This window comes from Balaenoptera acutorostrata, chromosome 9 (assembly GCF_949987535.1).
Source record: "Balaenoptera acutorostrata chromosome 9, mBalAcu1.1, whole genome shotgun sequence".
Classification (NCBI taxonomy): Eukaryota; Metazoa; Chordata; class Mammalia; order Artiodactyla; family Balaenopteridae; genus Balaenoptera; species Balaenoptera acutorostrata.
Window position 1 is genome coordinate 70,419,981 of NC_080072.1, and position 8,631 is coordinate 70,428,611.

The 8,631-nt window shown below is 36.1% G+C and overlaps 1 pseudogene; it reads left to right on the forward strand.

Moving 5' to 3' along the window:
* The first annotated feature begins 782 nt into the window (after positions 1–782).
* LOC103015804 (microtubule-associated proteins 1A/1B light chain 3B-like) lies at positions 783–1,161 on the forward strand (annotated as a pseudogene).
* Positions 1,162–8,631: the final 7,470 nt, after the last annotated feature.

Consider the following 8,631-nt stretch of genomic DNA (forward strand, 5'->3'; position numbering starts at 1 on the left):
ACCTGTATTTATAACAAATTCCTGGTGATGCTGACGCTGGTCCAAAAGACCACACTTTGAGTATCAAGATTATAAAATACGAAAAGGGACTTTCAAGACACTCTTACTCAGATGGCCATTATTTATTATTAAGTATAGATCAGTAAAGAAAACTGGCAATGGAAGTTTTTGGAGGGATGAGGGTGGGGAGGATAGAATATGCCTTATCTTTTGCAAGTGCTGCATGAAGGCCCAGCACGCTGTCCACAAAGCATCCTAGTGTTGCTTGAGGAGGCCACGTGGACCACGGATGTCTTGGCAGTTCTCCCTGGGAGGTCTTTTCAATGTGTGAGATGGAAAGAATGAGCCCCATGTAACTGCAGAGTTACCGCCGTCACAGCCAAGAACATTCACCTTCTATAGAGTAAAGGTTCCCCTGGCTTCTTCCTTTGCCAAGACTTAAGACAGGCTGGAGATGGAGATGAAAACATTTAGTAGTCAGCTCCCTTAAAGAATGTCGAAAATACACACCAGGGATCTTTGTCCAAGAGTAAATAATTATTGTTTGGCAAATGTTTAAAACAGTGGATGGGATTGTACATAAATCTTGTTCTCTCCTTACCGACGACTACTTCCCTGCTTTAACTTGTAGGTGTGTTGTTGCTTGTTTCTGTTTGAATCTCGTTTCATAATGAAAGTACTCAATACAATTACCTTTTAAGAAATGTGTGCTGGCTCTTGCAGCCACCTCCTGGAGCCTCCGGGACCCTCCAGCTCGCCGCCCCCGCCCCGCCTGCCCCGCCATGCCGTCGGAGAAAACCTTCAAACAGCGCCGAACCTTCGAACAAAGAGTAGAAGATGGCCTGCTTACCTGAGAGCAGCATATCCTACCAAAATCCCGGTAATAATAGAACAATACAAAGGTGAGAAGCAGCTTCCGGTCCTGGATAAAACAAAGTTCTTGGTGCCTGCATGTCAACACGAGTGAGTTCATCAAGATAATTAGAAGGCGCTTACAGCTCCACGCTAATCAAGCCTTCTTCCTGTTAGTGAATGGACATAGCATGGTTGAGTGTGTCCATGCTGATTTGTGAAGTGTATGAAAGTGAGAAGGATGAAGATGGATTCCTGTGTATGGTATACGCCTCTCAGGAGACTTTTGGAAGGAAATTTCCTGTGTAAGACTAAAAAAAAAAAAAAAAAAATGTGTCTGTTCTCGAATTTTTTAAACCCTTACCAAGGAATAAAAAAGGGATGTTACCAACTGAAAAAAAAAAAAGAAATGTGTGCTAACAACCACCCCTTAAATATATTGCAGTTTCTATAACATTAAAGACTCCAAGAATTGAAAGGAGTTTTAAAAGTCTGCTGAGACTACCAGTGATTCTACACGGATTTCCAACTAAGTGATCAGCTACCATCTACTTGAATACCTCCAGTGCCGGTCAGCTCACCACCACACAGAGGTTTCAGTATACTTGCTGACAGCTCTGTTGGAAAATTCTAACTTATGTTATGCCAGGCTGGCTTCATGACTCTTTAATTTATTAGTCCTAGTTCCACTCTGTAGTGTCACAGAGAAAAAATGTAACATCTTTTTCAAATAATAGTCCTCCCAATGTTGAGCTACTGTGGGCTCTGCTTTCCAGGTCAAAAATTCTTAGTTCTTTGGACTGTTCCTCATATAAAATAAATTCAAATCTCTTCTCCATCTGATTACCTGTACTCTAGAAGTACTCCAGCTTTCCTCTTAAATTGTGGTGTTCTCAATCAAAGGGAAAACTCAAAATGGAACTCAGTACAGTTTAGATTAAACTGTGCCTATTACATCCTTTATTTTAGTTATTTTTTCCACCTTAATGAACCCTACAATCACACTAATGAGGCAGAAAGAGAAAAAGAGTAAGAATCTTGTGGAAAAAAGGATCTGGGATCAGTCATCTTAGTCCCTACTCTTATTAGCTGTGTGAGCAAATTATTTCATCTCCCTGAGCTTAAAATTTCAATTTATAAAATGGCAAAAATTAACCTTAAAAATTAATGATGTACATAAAATTTACAGGCAAATGTATGCAAAGTCCCTGATAATGCTTGGCATATAATAGATATTCAATAAACTATAACCATTATAAATGTTAGTATTTTGGTGAGGCATGCCAATGGTTAATCTATATTTCATTTAGAATCACCTTAAAATCCTTAAGCACTTTTATGTCATATTTCACTAGTACAATTATTTTTATTGTGAAACCAGTGGCATAAATTTACCTTTACCTATTTACTTTTATTTCTTTCAAATGTCCACCTATTATTTCAGAGTCACTTGAATTCCTTATGGATAACATTTCAAGAATCAAATATTTTAACTACCCTTCTCAACTTTGAACCATATAAAATTCTGGTCAGCATGACATCATTTAAAATATCAAGGACCTCCCTGGTGGCACAGTAATTAAAAATCCACCTGCCAATGCAGGGGACACGGGTTTGAGCCCTGGTCCAGGAAGACCCCACATGCCGCAGAGCAATGAAGTCCGTGCGCCACTATTGAGCCTGCACTCTAGAGCCCATGAGCCACAACTACTGAGCCGGCACACCTAGAGACCATGCTCCGCAACAAGAGAAGCCACCGCAATGAGAAGCCCGCGCACCACAACAAAGAGTAGCCCCCACTCGCCACAACTAGAGAAAGCCCGCGTGTAGCAATGAAGACCCAATGCAGCCATAAATAAATAATAAATAAATAAATTTATAAAAAAATAAAAAATATCATATTTGAATCATATGTCCTTGTTTAAAATGTTTTCCAAAAATGTACGAACTTGTCTAAAAAAACAACATGACATTGTTTAAAGTGTAAAAAAAACAAACATAAACTAAACACACACACACACACACACACACACGCAAGGTTGAATGAAGGGTCCTATGTCTCTAGAAATATCACCATTCAAATAAACATTGACCCTCTGAATCTAGCCCTTGGACTTCCTATGAATTACTCTATTTATACTAAAGCATTCTCTAACTGTTCCACCTATTCACCTATTCAAAGATGTCATAGGCTGGGGTCTCCAACCACTGGGCCGCACAGCAGGAGGTGAGAAGCAGGCGAGCGGGTGAAGCTTCATCTGTATTTACAGCTGCTCCCCATTGCTCGCATTACCGCCTGAGCTTCACCTCCTGTCAGCATTACAGTGAGTTGTATAATTATTTCATTATATATTACAATGTAATAATAATAGAAATAAAGTGCACAATAAATGTAATGCACTTGAATCACCCCAAAACCATCCCCCCACCCCGGTGTGTGGAAAAATTGCCTTCCATGAAACTAGTCCCTGTTGCCAAAAAGGTTGGGGACCCCTGTCGTAGGGGACTCCAACATCATGTTGAAATTTAAACATGTACTGTATATACCTAACTCACCAAAGAAGGAAATGATTCTACCATGGATGATTTATTCTTGGTGAACCCATAAGTCTAATAATAACCATTGCTTCCTTTTCCAAATGCTTACAACATCTCCTTTCATTGAAATTTGTTAGTTTTTCATAATGATTTAACTTCTTAATCGTTAGCAAAATTCCCTCATTATCATAAGTAATATTCTCTATTTTGGAGAACACTTGGCCTGATACTAATATAGCTATTCCTACTTTCTTTTGACTCCTGTTTTCTTTTCATTAATTTACTTTTATCTGCAGATTCATATTTAATTGGATGGGTATTTTTTTTATCCAGTCTGATAATCTCTGCCTTAAATGTTATGTTTATACAATATATAGTTAAGGTAATTATCAATATGGTTGATTTCAATTTATAATACTGTTATTTGTTTTCCGTTATTGCATCTATTATTATCTATTTTCTGTTTTCTTTTGGATTAAGTGAATTTTTAAATTCCATTTCATCTGTACTATTAGTTTATTAGCCATACATCCCCTTTATTTTTTGAGCAGGAGTTCTAGGGTTTACACCCTAAACTTAACAAATATTCTGCCACTTCACATATAATGTAAAAATGTTCATTTTTTCCCCCTCCTGTTCTTTGTGTTATTCTTGACATATAATTTAGTTCTACTTTTGTCACAAACCCTATGATACATTACTATATTTGCATTAAACAGTGAATTTTTTTTAAAGAAATAAAAAGAAAAATCCCTAATACTTACCGTTTCTACTTCTTTTTATTTTTTTCTATAGATCTACGCTTCCATCTGATATTGTTTTCCATTGGTCTGAAGAACTTCCTTTAATATTTTTTATAATGCAGATCTGCCAGCAATAGATTCTCTCAGCCTTGTTTATCTGAAAAAGTTTACATTTTGCCTTCATTTTTGAAATACAGTTTCACTGGATATAGGTTTCTAGGTTGAATTTTTTTTCTTTAATCATTTTCAATATGTCTTTCTATTGTTTTCTGTCTTCCCTGATTTTGGATAAAATCTGAGGACATTTTTATCTTTTTTTCTCCTCTGTATAATTTGTCTTTGTTTGGTTTTCTGGAGTATACTCTGCTTGGAATTCATTGAAATTCATGGATTTGTGTATAAAATACTGTAAAAGTTCTCTTCAAATATGGAAAATTTTTAACTCTTTTTTCTAAAATTTTTACTGCTCCCCTTCTCTATAGATTTCAATTACATATTGGCAAAGTTAAATTCCTTGCTATGGTCCACCAGGTTACTGAGGTGCTCTTAAATTTTTTTCATTCATTTTTCTCTCTATGCTGCATTTTGTAGGTTTTCTATTACAGTGCTTTCTGGTTCAGCAATCTTTTCTTCAGTAGAATCTAATCTTCTGTTAAGTCCATCCAGTAAATTTTTATTTCACAAGTCAGGAAGACACAATGCTCTACCTGAATTCTCCCTCCCTACACAATGGCCTGTAAATTGCCTCTAGGCAGAAGGCCAAAGTAATCACAGGACACACCTCAGGTGTTCCCTTCTCTCAGTGGTCACAGCCTACATAGTCTCTTTCTGGTCCAATGTCTGAACATAACTGTTTCATGGATTTTGCCTAATGTGCTAGTTCTTCACAGTGGAATGGCAATTCCCAAATCAGTTTTTCCTTCATAGCCTGCAGCAAAAATCTCATCCTGTGTAATTCAGGGAAATGCTAAACTAGAGAATTTATATAGATACTTTAGATTTGTTTTTATATTTCTGAGCCATTACTTTACTTTCTAATCATTTATTAAGAGAATGATAACTAATTCATAGGAATTTTAAAAATGAGAAATCTCAACTGAAATTGGTATTTAATAGCCAGAAGACAAATTGCAGGCATATCATTTGAGAAGGAAAAATCTTAAATAAGTCAGAATATTTTAAGTACCATTGATACAGGACACACAATGAGTGATACCATATAGTGTTTAATTTATCATGAATTCTTACTTGTATACCAAAGAAATGGTTCTTGCCTATTTCCCCAATTAAAACATTAAAATCAGGCATCAAAAAGATCATCCAATATTAGAAGGAAAGTATATCACCTTTTCCAACCCTCAAATTTTATAGCATTGGAGAAGAGAGTCAGAGAAGTTAACTTTTTCATTCTCCTAAGGCAACATAGCTTATTATTGGAAGAGCTGATGTTACCTGATTCCCAGTTCCATGAGCCATACTCTTGCTGTTCCCTCCTCCGTCAGAATTCAGAGTGTACTGAAACATAATGTTGTAAAACTAATCTATATAAAGATAACAAATAGGATGTTATCTTTCCAAAAATTAGAATTATTTTTTCAATTATCCTCATGCTGTATTATCTTTAAATTGTTAATTAAGCAAATACTAGATTAAATTCTACTACATATCATCCTTTATAGCCAATTATTGCTTTTATAAAAATCAAACAGCCAAATTATGGTGCAAAGGAAGTGGGATCTTTAGCCTGTAGAGTATTATATTGAGTTAAAGTTTTAGAAAATAATTATTTGAGCCCACGGAGATTTATTTTTAATTACATTCTTTATCAAGAATCCTAAGTCCTTATAAAATATCTTATCCCTTCAAGAGGTCCCTTAAGGTTTTATTTTTACACTCGTACTTAGCAAGCATTTAAGCAAATAATTCATCTGACTAAGTTGTTGATACAGTTGAATTGAGTCTTTGGTAAGCTTGTGTTTGATTAAATAATGACCTGAATGATGTTCAAACAATTCAGAATTAGCTGTCTTAAAAGAAGTTTATAATTCCCTTTACTTATTATTAAACGCTGTATTACCTCACTTGCTTGAAATATGGACCTTGAATTCAAAGAGAGGAGGTGCGATAGTAAGTGAAAGCTAAAATGTGACCCCAAGTTTCTGAACCCCAAACAGCTTCCCATTGGCTTTATCAATGTTCCATTTCAGTGTCTTCCTCTGGTCCAGCATTAACCAAACTTATGTTGAAATACGTGTTTGAGAAAAAATACATTAGTTCAACTGAGTTACCAGTTGGAGAAAAAGAGTGTTAAACCCTGAGGAAATGAGTTTCCAGATATGTATTTTTTTTTCATTTTGTTTTATTTTTTTTTTAATCGGAGTACAGTTGCTTTACACTGCTGTGTCAATTTCTGCTGCACAGTAATGTGAATCAGCCATACGTATACATATATCCCCTCTTTTTTGGATTTCCTTCCCATTTAGGTCACCACAGGGCACTGAGTAGAGTTCCTTGTGTTATACAGTGGGTTCTCATTAGTTATGTATTTTATACATAGTAGTATATATATATGTCAATCCCAATCTCCTAATTCATCCCACTCCTCCTCCCCCTTGGTATCCATACGTTTGTTCTCTACATCGGTGTCTCTATTTCTGCCTTGCAAGTAAGATCATCTATACCATTTTTCTAGATTCCACATATATGCGTTAATAGACAGTATTTGCTTTTCTCTTTCTGACTTACTTCAAAAGATACATGCACCCCAATGTTCACTGCAGCACTATTTACAATAGCCAGGACATGGAAGCAACCTAAGTGTTCATCAACAGAGGAATGGATAAAGAAGATGTGGTACATATATACCATGGAATATTACTCAGGAATAAAAAGGAACAAAATTATGTCATTTGCAGAGATATGGATGGACCTAGAGACTGTCATAAAGAGTGAAGTAAGTCAGAAACAGATATGTATTTATACATTTTGGTCAGTAGATAATTATTGAGTACCTACTACACACTAGACATTATGCTAGGGAAGACATTAATGTACAGGCCATAGTGATAATTAGCAATCTGTATTATCCCGTCCATTTGTTTCTTTAGTTGTTGACTGCTTCCCCCACTCAACACCACCGGCAAACGCTGAAATGGAAACTCCATCAACCCTCCGTGTCTTGTTCATCATTGGATCACTAGCCACTTGACTGGTTCCTGCCGTAGGCACTCAATCAATATTTGTTGCTTGATTGAATGAATGACATTTCCCTACCCTCATGAGAGTCTGATGTTAGGGAGATGTTTGGGGAAATTGATAGCAAAGGACACGGTTCAAATGAAGGAAGAGCTGAAAATTTTCAGAATGTTTTTACTGTGCTCTATCAATATTTTATGCCTCTGAATTTTCTGGTTTTCAGATCAGCATTTTTAAAATATTTATTTATATATATTTAATGTTGTATATTTTAGTGATTTTTCAATTTCTATTTATTTCACCTTACTCTCATAGCAAAAATATGGCAAAACAGATATAGAAATCTTATAATGTAAGAACTGGACAGGGAAGGAAGGAGGAAGAATCTAGTGCTATTTGGATGGGGCAAGTCCCTTGGGCAATCTCTGCTCTTACTTTGGGTCTACCTTAAAGCCAGATTCACCAGTGGGCTCCTCCTCAAAAAAAAAAAAAAATCCAAATTCAAAAGAATTGGTGAATAATATAAATAGTAGACAGATTACTTGTGCAGAAGAATTCCAAATAACTTACACAGATGCTCCACCCTCAGAAAGGTAGAGCATAATTCCCAGTGAGCGGAGCGACCCATAGAGACTTCGTTCCAAAGAGCTCAGGAAGGAAAAAGTAAGGAAAGAAGAACTTTACAGAATAGAAACCTGGCAGACACCACCTGAGGTAGGTGATCACGTCAACACTGACAGAGATAAGTCATATGTGTAGTATGTACCCTTGATATGAAGTCATGAGAATGGCACTTTACTTGTGTGGTCTTCCTTGCAAAAACCCATACCCCCTCTCTAATCATGAAAAAACATTAGACAACTCCAAATAGAGGGACATTTTACAAAATACCTGACCAGTAGTGCCTCAAAACTGTCACGATCACTAAAAACAAGAAAAGTCAGAGAAAGTGTCACAGTCAAGAGGAGCGTAAGGAGACAGAATAAGGAAATGTAATGTGGTGTCCTACATAGAATCCTGGAAGAGAAAAAATGACATAAGGTACAAACTAAGGAAATCTGAGTAAAGTATGGTCTTTCGCTAATAATAATGCATCAAGATTGGTTCATTAATTGTGACAAACTTATCGTGCTACTGTAAGATATTAGGGGAAATTTCATGTTAAGGTATATGGGAACTCTGTACTGTGTTTCCAACTTTTCTGAAAATTTAAAGCTATTCTAAAATAAATTTTTTTCAAAGAAAGAAAGAAAAAGGAAGGGAGGGAGGGAGGGAGGAAGGAAGGAGGGAAAGGAGGAAGAAA